At 50.1% G+C, this 11,096-nt stretch overlaps 1 long non-coding RNA gene across 1 annotated transcript; it reads left to right on the top strand.

Moving 5' to 3' along the window:
• Positions 1 to 416: 416 nt before the first annotated feature.
• Positions 417 to 5,258, top strand: LOC140216008 (uncharacterized). The gene is made up of 2 exons (XR_011892653.1): positions 417 to 582; positions 5,129 to 5,258. It is a non-coding gene; the product is annotated as an uncharacterized lncRNA (long non-coding RNA).
• Positions 5,259 to 11,096: the final 5,838 nt, after the last annotated feature.

The following is an 11,096-nucleotide window of genomic DNA, read 5'->3' as shown; positions in this document are numbered from 1 at the left end:
CATAACACCTAGGCTTGTGCGTCTATTACTCGGCTCCGACAATGGTCCACCGCTATTAGGTTATACTATGATGGTTCTGTCGCACGATGTTCAAACCGTGCGCAAGCTTCTCTCATGCAGACTGCAGTCGAGCACCTTTGCAACGAACATGTCTAAAGAGGGGACACTCTTCAAAAACTGGCAACAGGAAACACGTCACGCCTAGTTTCAACAACATCCGTTAGTTGACGCGAGCATCAGAAAAAAAGAATGTGAAATAAACTTCCAGTCAACGTTTTATTTTTTTTATTCCTTCCCACTAAAAGTGAAAACGTTATGCGTGTGAATGAACTTATACTTTGCAACTTTTTGTTGCGTTGCCTAGCAACGAGCTAACGCCACGCCAGACGCGCGTGCATACGTCATGCGCCAGACAAGCCGCAGGAGTGAGCGAGGCCGGTCGTACGTGCGAAGCTCGCGCGCTCGGCGACCCGTCTGTTTTGGATATAGCCCATTTTTTGGGGCTCCCGGCCTTCTCTATGCTTCTCTTGCGTATCGTCTGCATTTCGACTCGGCACCACTGCACTACTGGACTTCGGCAAGGTGAGAAATTGTGTTTGACAGTATGAGGCGCATTTTAAGCACATTTAGGCTTAGTTCGAGTGGCGCAGTTAGCGAAAAACTGCTCCGCCGTCCTGGCGCAGTTAATTTGAGTTAATGCCTCGTCCTGGGAGATGTTTGCGACGCTTTCTATGAGCCCCAACATTACTGTAACTTATTTCGGTAGTTTTTGGGCACGCTTGCCGCGCCCGGCTTATTGACGCAGTAAGCGAAAACCGGCTCGGCCGTGTGACGCATTTGCGCGTGTGCATGCGTGTACTACGTCGTAGCGCCTAAGACAGACAAGTTTTCGCGCATTCTGTGGCCCCCAACATTATTGTAAATAACGTCGTTATATTTGGGGTAGTTTAGAAGCACGGTTGCCGCGCCCGGCTTATTGACGCAGTTAGCGAAAAGCAGCTCGGCTGTGCCGCAGTTAGTTTCGCGTGTACTGAATCTTACTGGTAGAAGTTCGTGACGCATTCTCTGACCCGAAAAAGTATTGTAATTTATTTGGTAACTTTTCGGGATATCTTGAGGCTTGCTCGCCGCGCCTGGGGTTGTGAAGCTGTTGGCAAAAAAGCAACAAAAGCCGGCCATAGTGAGTTAGTTTTGCGTGTACTGAATTTTAGTGCGACAAGCTTGTGACGCATTTTATAGCCCTGCAACAACATATACCTTATTTCGGTACTCACGCTTCTCGAAAACGCGACGAGCGATTGCCGAGAGTGATAACACGGGAGTGTTGCATGCGCCGGCAGGACGCGTAAAAGATAACACGGAGGAGCTCAAGAACATGACATTTATGTATTCTGAGCGACTGAAAACAGGCTTTGCACCCACGAGTCTGACTTGAGTGCGATTAGAAGGCATTCTGCGAGCGTGTAACATGGTCTGGCTGAGCCTGTGTTGTAGCCACCTTTGTGTACTTGGAGTACCATCGTGTCGACTGAGGCCATTGGATTGGATTGGAGACAACTTTATTTATGCCTGCAGTTGGGCGCGCGCGCGCCCCGACGAGGGCCTACGTCATCCTCGAAGTCGCCGTTACTCGGCGCGGGTCTCCGCTCGCCGTTGCCACGCTCCCGGACTTTCGAAGCGAGCGGTCGCATCGCCCCTCGCTCCGACGACTACGGCTCGCCCGCCACTTCTTGCGCGCGTACGTCTCCGCATTCGACCGCGCTTACGAGCGCAGCCCTTTTCAGGGCTCGCACGACAGGCGGAGGCCCCATCTGATGGGCGACCCTCCGAAGAAACAGCAGAGGAAGAGGCCGACGAAGCAATCTCCTGACTGCACCGATGGCCCGGCGTACAGACGAGCCCAGCAGCTGCACCCACGTGGCCGGCAGTCACGCTCCGGCAGATCGCCTCCCGCCTTACGTTGGAAGCGGGGGCTGAAAGCTCGCACGCTACGCGCGCTCTCGGCGGACTCGACGAGCTCCGCGCCGTCCTGCACGCCTCCTCCAGTGAGCGCGACACCACCCATGCGCGCCCCATCTGCGCTGGATACACCCTTCCGCGCATTTCCCATTGATGCGCCGAAAACTGCTGTCAGCTACCACCACGCTGCGCCGTCCGTTTCAACGGACACCACCGCGGAGGCCCCCACTTCGGCAGCTTCCACCGACGACAGTGCCAGCTGCCCGTCGACAGGCGACACCGACGAGAGTGCCGGCACCTTCTACTTGCCAACCGCAAGTATGATTGGCTCCGACTGTACGTCCTCCCGCACGGACGCGACCGCCTCACCCGCGGCAAGTCCTATCCGCCCGGAGAGCCCCTTGCTTTCATCGACGGAAGCCTGCTCGTCGCCTCCGCTCAACACCGCACCAGACGAGAGTCCGTGCGCGACTGCGATGTTGCCTCCCGACTATCTCGAGGATGCCGCCGACGGCCCCGCTTCCAACCACAGCCGGCCGAGAACGCCTACCCCAGTTGCGGAGGGAACAGGGCAGCACTTCCTCAGGAAGTCTCCGCTGCCGCCCGCGACCGCTAAGGACTCGCAAGCCTGCCAGCCCGCAGCGGGAAAGTCGAAAAACGCCGCAAGAAGACGACGCCGATTCCGACGGTTCGTCGACTTTGAGGCGCATTCCCCACCCGTTGACGGCGGCGTTACTCACGATACCGCCGTCACTATCCTCTACCGGCCCATCGAGCGCAGAGCCACGTTCCTGGCTCTCTCGCGAGACAGTGTCGCCGCTCAGCTATCCGCCGTGCCGGGCGTGAGGCGTGTCCGTGTCAACTTCCGTCGCATCGTGGTGGCTTTGGACGTGACACGCGGTGCCGACTCGGCGCCCCTTCTCGAGGTGTGCGTCATTGGTGGCGTGGCGGTGCGCTCGAAGGCGCTGCACAGCAACTCCTGTGTGGGTGTCATCTATGGGGTCGACCCTTCTTTCGACGCCCGCACAGTGAGCGAAAACCTGGAGGCACCCGTCGCGGTGCTGTCGTGCTCGCGGAGTGGCGCAAGCGTCACCGTCACTTTCGTCGGGAGCGTCGTGCCTCCGAACGTGCGACTTTTCAAGCAGCTACGCGCCGTTCGTGCCCGTCTGCCACGGCCACTTCAGTGCGACCGCTGCGGCGTTTTCGGCCATGCCGGCGCCACCTGTTTCCGCGACGCCCGCTGCCTCCGCTGCGGTGACTCGCATCCTACAGGAGACTGCCCCGCTGAGAAGCCACGCTGCCTAAATTGCGGTGGTCGACACCTTTCAACAGAGCCGAGCTGTCCCGAGTGGCAGCGCGAGAGGAAGGCGGCCGTGTCGTTGTCTTCGTCTGAGCGGCCCCTCTCGAGGAAAAAAGCGCTTGAGCTGGCCGGCGCTACATCGTGCGAGCCGCATACAGCCGCTCCGCCGACGTCTGCTCGCACGCCGCAGGGTCGATCCTACAGTGACGCCCTTCGTGGCCGCCACACGCAGACGGCCGCCCCTGAGCCATTGCGCGGCACACAAACCGCTCCGAGCAGCGACCCCAGGGACGCGCTCATAGCCGCTCTCGCGGCTGCACTCCGTGCCCTGCTCGTTCAGTGCCCAGCTATCGACGGCAACGTGCGACAGATGTGCGACGCGGCTCTCGCCGCGCAGGAAGCTCTGCTTCACCACGACTAGGCGCGTCACCGCGCCTCGTAAGCGAATGTAAACAACTTGCCCTCGCGCACTGTTTGGGCAGCCGCCGCCGCGTCTCTTTCACCCTTCTTTCAATTCCCTTTCCCTATTGTGCAGCGCGGTTGAGGTGTCCTCACCTGAGAGACAGTTACTGCGCTGCACTTTACCCCAATTTTTCTTCCCTCCAACAAGAATCTCTCTCTCTCGCCGTTGCCGGCTCGCTGGGTCCCTGCCTTTCGATCTCCCCGAGGACCTGCTGGACGGCCCAGAGCTGATCGTCTCGGTCATAGCTCTTCGCGGCTGCCTCGAGCCGCGGTGGGAGTGTTCTTGATTTTGAATCTTCTGGATATTTGACGCAGTCCCACAAGACGTGCGTGTAGTCTGCAGTCTCCCTCCGGCAGACTCTGCACATATCTGTCGGATATGTCTCGGGGTACATACGATTCATCAGTTTCGGGCTCGGTAGCGATCCGGTCTGGAGCTGTCTCAATACTACCGCCTCCGCTCGACTCAGTCTCGGGTGCGGGGGTGGGAAAGTCCTGCAAGCCAGGCGGTAGGCCTTCGTGATTTCATTGTAATCTGTCATGCGGTCCTTGGTTCCGAACCACGTCGGACGGTCTGTCGCCGGGGCGCGGTTGGTTAGCGCTCGCGCCGCGGCGTGTGCCGTCTCATTATGGTTCTCATTGCGTCCCGATGCGTCGCCCGCGTGCGCCGGGGACCGCTTGTCGTACTTTTCGTTCCTTTAGTTTGACCGCTCGCAGTACGCGCTCAGCCTCCCTACAGATTTGGCCTTTGGCGAAGTTTCGCACCGCCTGTCTTGAGTCGCTCAGCACCGTGTGGCAGTCGGCGATGGCCAGGGCGATGGCTACCTCCTCCGCTTGTTCCGCTCCGGCGCTTCTCACGCTCGCTGCCGTCCTCGTGGCGCCGGTTGACGCCTCTATGACGACCGCTGCGAAGGCGTTCCGTTGGTATTCGGCCGCGTCCACGTACCGCGCGTGTTCGTCGTTGGCATGCTGGTCAATGAGAGCCTTGGCCCTCGCCGCTCTTCTTCCCTTGTTGAACTCGGGATTCATGTTCTTCGGTATGGGGTCGATTCTGGTCTGGCGTCGGACCTCTTCGGGGACGGGGAGCTTCATCTCCACCTCGTTCGAGGTGGAGATGAAGGTGGAGTCGTTCGACTGAGGCCAAGTTGTTTTGGAAACGCGCAGTCACCCGTGTATTTGTGCGCTTAAAGTGCAGGAAATAATGCCCGGGAAAGGAGGGGTGCTTGAAAATCGGATGTTCAGATTTTATGGCATTGTTTGGAAGGAGTCTTTGCTGCGAAATGTACGTAAAAGTGAATTTATCTGTAATGCCGCTTATTCACTTACGCACGTTTCGCCTCTACACGCAATACTCCTGTTAGGTCAATATACCGAAATGATACATGCTTGTAATTTACTTTCTTTCAGCTGATGGCATCCGGTGGAGCATCGTACGGCAACGACTGCTGCTTACCTGGTGCCACAACTTTGGATGAATGCAGAAGCCCGGAACGAGCATTTATATAGAGCAAAATAAACATTTCATCATTTCAGAAGACGTCTTTCGTTTTCTTCATGAAATTGCACCTGACAGATTCGGCGCAGTGTTGTAAAGGTCAATCGCAATCATTTCTACGTAATAATGAAACGATTCCACGCCAAGACCACGCGAGATTCAGCAGAAGCGAAAAAAAAAATGAATGCCGCGCCGAGCAGCGGAGCCGGCGCGGCGGGTACCAACTGGTGTTCAAAACGCGCGCGCCCAAAACCGAAACCGGGAGGAGTCAACAACATCCGCTTGGTGTGCTACAGTCAATTCGGCCGCTGGGCTCTATGGGAGTGTCCGCTCTTGTTGAAATTTCTTTCTCTGATGTCTACAACAATATGACCTGTATGGCAAAGTGATAACTCTGCCCTTGTTCTTTTGTGAGCGACGCTTCCTTTACAACGAAGCGACCAGTACAGTGAAATAGTCAGGAGGCCTCAAGCACTCCGTTATAAAGGTGTTCGACTACATTAGACTTATTTGACATGACTGGCGCGCGTACGTCACGCCCCACATAGCACGAGGTAGAGCCCTTGCCTGCGCTCTAGCTGCCATATGGCCACTAGAAGCTCTGACTTCCATATGGCCAATACAATTAATGACTTTGTTCCTTGCGTCACGAGCGGGAGCGTGGCCGGTAACGCTTTCGGACGATGTGCTAAACTGCACCACCGCCTTCGGAGTCTGCTATCATTTCCCAGTCATTTAAGGCTGTTTCACATGCTGCGACTGCAACGACGAAAATCGGTGCTGTCGCACGCGTCGCAATGCGATTTTTTGAGGGCTCATTTCACATGATTGCGTGCATGATTGCGATTTCAACGATGCGACTGGTGCGACGCCCAGGGTTGCTTACTGCCAGGTTTCGTGGCACACGCTGCATAATTCTTTTATTGTAGTGAATAAAACGTTTACACTATAATATTATTGACTTCTCTTTATTAGAAGCAAATAATATGTACGTTTACTAATTTAAAAACGTTCGTTAAGATTTGTCTTAGGGTGCGCGACGGCGGTTTCTGTAGTTCAGTGCGACATCGCGCACGTAAACAGCTGTTCGCAGGTGGTTCAGCGCTGTGTGTTGTCTTATCTACATTCTATGACCGTTTCGTTCTGCCTGCGCTACAACAATCTACAAGATGACCTATCGACAAGTTCATATAGCTACCCTCACCGTATATGCAGTATTCGGAATTCGGCTGCCACGAAGTTGTCGTGTGAGCCCAACAAGATCCTCGCGCTACCCGTGCTCGGCGTCAGCTTCTGGAGAAATGATGCGTGTATATTGCCCGTCATTGCGCATATGTGGTGCCTGCTCCTAGCCATATTCTTACGCCAAACGCAACAAGAAGCACCAACCCGAACGCCCGCGTGTGCCCCTGAAGGAAGCCTCAAACGATCTGTGTGATTGCGACGTGGAATGAAAATCGTGTTGTGAAATTCAACCTTAGCGCTAGCCTGGTTCGTCCATCGCCGTGCTTGCGCTGCGAATATATATATGGGAGCCCTCTCTAAATATTTCTAAAGGCGCAAAAGCTGACGCATCAAATGTTTCGAGCAGTTACCGTCACTTTTGTAGAAACCTGTACGTTGTAACATAGCATTCTAAAAGACACGCATCTCGTCCACTTTGTTGTCTCGTGTCTCGCGCTGGTAGTATACTCGGAACTTCTAACTAGAAGACCATATCAATACGCGCTATTCGTAATGCAGGATCGTAGGCCCACGGCAGGCGCACTTGCCGTAGAATTTTTCAGCTTTCTGCTCAGCCTCGCGCGCCTCTCACGGTTAGCCTGTTTTGTGGAAATAAATATTATTATTATATTATTAATGTTATTAGATATTATAGTTTCTTCACTGTAATATATAGCAATCATCCAGATTTCTTAAGCTAGTCATGCATTTAATCTGTATTAGATCAACATTGTTACGACATGCTTATGGGAGTCATTTCAAACTAGATTGCTCAGCCAGAGAAAGTACAAACGCAAGCCTCAATGTTAATTCCAATTTGGTATTCCTAAACAGATTATATTGGCAGAATTTTATGCCTGCTTGCATTTCCTGCAATTCAATGTTCAGAGCTGGAAAAACTGATTCCTTTTCTAGCTGTCGAAAGGCTGCTTCAATGTCGATAGCAAGCTATAATTATTCATTTCGAAAGTGTGAAGCAATGACTATATGTCTAAGCTTATCAATGCGTTTTTGTTCCACACACAACATGAATGCATGACGTGCTTATGTACTTATTTATTTATATACTTCGCAGGCTGCAAGGTTGGAGTATTATGCAAGGGGGAATAAAAAAGTTGTTACAAAAGGAAGAAGGGCACAACATTAAGAAAAAAACCAGCAAGAAAAGCAGTACCAATACATTGCACCAACTAGCCCAACGTGTTTTACTGGCACAACATTATACAATACTTAACAAACAATAACAGAAAACGTTACTGCCCATGCACCCTGTAGAGACGGTGAACCAGCAAAGCTGAAATGTGCAGCCCTGGTGTTTATCACTGGGTTAATTCCAATGGTTTATTCAAGTCTTTCTACATTATTGGTTATGTCTGCGTTTCTTAATGAGGTTATGCACATGTTTGGCTTGGGTTTATCACATTCTTTATTTGAATGCCACACATTGCACTTTGCAAGATCACCATCATAGAAAGTGCAATGGAGTGGTTCATTGTGTTAATCCAGCGGGTCCATCAAAGTCTTTCTGAATTATGTTACGCACTTGTGTTTTGTAATGCGTTAATCATAATGTTTATGACTCAGTTATGCACTGTAGTTACGAAGTGACACACTGGGGCTGCACATTTCATTTAATTAAATACAGGGACACATTTTCGAACCTATTGGGAAGTCGGAGAGACTTCTGCACGCGCGCTCTGCTGTTAGAGAGAAACGACGCCACTATCTGTCTAGCCAATGGCCCACCACACCTTTGCTGTGATAATAATGACATCATGATCTTGTCTTAACCCCATCCCCCTCTGTGTCCCTTCCCTGCAATAATACGCAGATATAATGTATGTTTGAAATGCATAAGCATTTCTATGTCTACCCAACAAGAAATGTCTCCGTCCATCATGCAAGACGAATGCAATGGCTCATACCCCTACACTAGGGTTTTTGGGATCGGACCATGAGTGTTTCGCCTAGGCACATACAGCTTCACTGTAAAAAGAATGAACGCCTTTCTGCTAGAGACCAAGACAATCATGAGGTGTATTAACAAATGAAAGTTTATTGAACATGCCGAGTAAATGCTGTTCGACAAGCAATAAATCGAATTTACACAAAAAGCAGAAGCAAGATCTGATGTGTGTCCATACAGATCCCAACAGGAAACGCATCCATCTCTGAAAGTGTAACAGCGGCCATGCTGACACAAGATTCTCCCAGTGTATTTGCATCTACAGCATCCATAATTTCTCTAGGCAGCCGATCTCCACAGAATGCTAGCTTCTTCCTCTACAATGCACTCTCCACATCTGAGCATGCATTGTAGAGGAAGAAGCTAGCATTCTGTGCAGATCGGCTGCCTAGAGAAATTACGGAAGCTGTAAATCTAAAAATGCTGGGTTAATCTTGTCAGCACGGCCTTCGTTAGAAATGGATGCATTTCCTGTCGGGAAACGCACATGAATTTTTGCTTCTCCTTTTTGTGTATGTTCAGTCTATTGCTTGTCAGCTAGCATTTACTCGGTGTGTACATTAAACTTTTGGTTGTTAGATCATCTCGGTTTTCTTGTTTGTCCTATGTGTTCTCTGGTGCCATTTGCAGCCAGGTTATTCTTTTTTTTTTTAGACTGCAACAAGTCACTTTAATGGCCCTCATGATACCTTATGAAATCTTTTATTTGGCCAATGTAGCACGAATGTACAGTGTGAAGCAGTAAGAACAGGCTATGCTAACTTCTAATTAAAAGGTTTATTGTGAAAATGCAGTGATCTATAAAGGTTACCACAAAGTAGTACAGCAATAAAACCTGATAAAGACTAGTGCTTGATGAAACCAAACATAAAAGCAGGAAAGGGAGAAAATACATATAGATATACAAGTCCAGGGGAAAAAGACATTGTGATCACCAGGTGTGCATGTGGCTACCTTCCAGGAAACTCATTTTTTCCCCAATGGCATGGAACTGGAAGAATGTGCTTGCATAAGCAAGCTGTCAGTCTGTCTATTGGAATAACAACAGTGTTTCTTGAAAGTCAGGATTGGCAATTGTAATGATTTTTTCCTGCACTTAGAATTTTCTCTATTTTCTTTCTGTAGCATATTTATTTATGTTTGGCTGCATCAAGCACCAATTTTTATCTATCCTTCAAAGATGTCTTTCTTTTTCTGGGGAAAACTCGGGGAAGGCAGGAGATGGAAATTCAAGACGATGAGCAACACGAGAACAAGGTGAAAGTAGGAGCCAACGTTTCCACATGTGGACCTTGAAGAAGACAAGTCCACTTGTCGAAACGTTATATGGGGTTTAAGTTTATGTAGTGTCATACTACTGTTACACTGCTATTGCCAGATCAGTGTACTATATGTGCCTTATGTTTGCTTGCATCTTCATGATTAGCAACCTCCTCTGTGTGTTTGGCAGTTGCATACAGTCTCCTGGCCCAATTGTTTGCCCCCATATTCCACGGTACGGGCCTGTTATGTTTCAAGTTCAGGTACTCCCGAGGTTGTGTTTCTGAAGGGAGGGGTAGTCGTCTTTGCATCTCATATGCTAGCTGGCATAGTATCTTGGGACGAGGTTCTGAGCTCTTGAGACAAAGAATTTGTGCTGCAGGCTGCAACTCTACTCTGTCTAGGTGCTTGTTCGTTAGCTCTTTCTCATAGAGGTCTTCAAGCATGGTACAATTGGAAAGACCTGTTATTACTACCCGATGCCTGTATTCGATGAGTTGTCTTTTTTGTGTGCTGCTGGTAATGCATACTGTACCACACCTTGGACACAAGCACAGCATCTGCGATTTTCTATAGTATCCACTCGTCCACCCCCATTATTTCGAGATTATTCTCTTCACCAGGTGTGGAAGTTGCGTCCAGGCATTGCATAATTGTTTCACCCACGTGCTGGCTCTGCCGTCATGGGCTTACACTAGCTGAGGATTTGTGGATGTTGACTTGCGGGCATATTTGTCCAGCTATGTAGATCACAATGTGCAATCTAGGGTAGTTCTTGATTCTAGTCTTTCTTTTTTTTTCCGACGTCGATATGAGCCGACTTATCAGAAAGCGAGAGGCCAGACTGGCCAAGAAAGTCTGCCGTGTTGTCGAGGGCTTGTTGCATCACTCTTGATTTCTGTACAAGATAGCTTTCCCATAGACTGTAATACACCATAGGCTGTAGTGTTTCTTGTAGTATGCCTGTGTTGTTGGTGTGTGTGGGCCTGATGTACCTCCAACTCTCACCTGGAATTTTCTGTCTTTCAGAAAGTTACTGTTTAAGTGCTCTACCAGAAATGTTTTTGCTCATCATTCCTCTTATTAGAGCAGCATGAGCTACTGCTGTTAAAAGCCTCTTCACTCTCTTCATTCTTTCATAAGCGGTATTACACAATGTCCTGCAATAAAGTTTCTGCTGCTTATGGCCCACTCATATCTGCCAGAAGGGACAACTCTTGAAAAAGGTTTTTTTTGTGCTATGTGTGCGACGTAGTATGAGCATTCACGCCTTGACATTTATACATCTGTAGAACCAGCTTCCTGACAGAGTACTTGCTATACCTGATCATGCTTATTTGTGCAGTGCTGTTGAACAATACATATTGATGCAATGAATATTTACACACTCGAATTATCACGAAAGATGGTTGTTTTACAATTCTGCCCTT

Source organism: Dermacentor andersoni, chromosome 2 (genome assembly GCF_023375885.2).
Source record: "Dermacentor andersoni chromosome 2, qqDerAnde1_hic_scaffold, whole genome shotgun sequence".
Classification (NCBI taxonomy): domain Eukaryota; kingdom Metazoa; phylum Arthropoda; class Arachnida; order Ixodida; family Ixodidae; genus Dermacentor; species Dermacentor andersoni.
The sequence above is the reverse complement of the archived record's forward strand: the minus strand, read 5'-3'. Positions and strand labels throughout refer to the sequence as shown.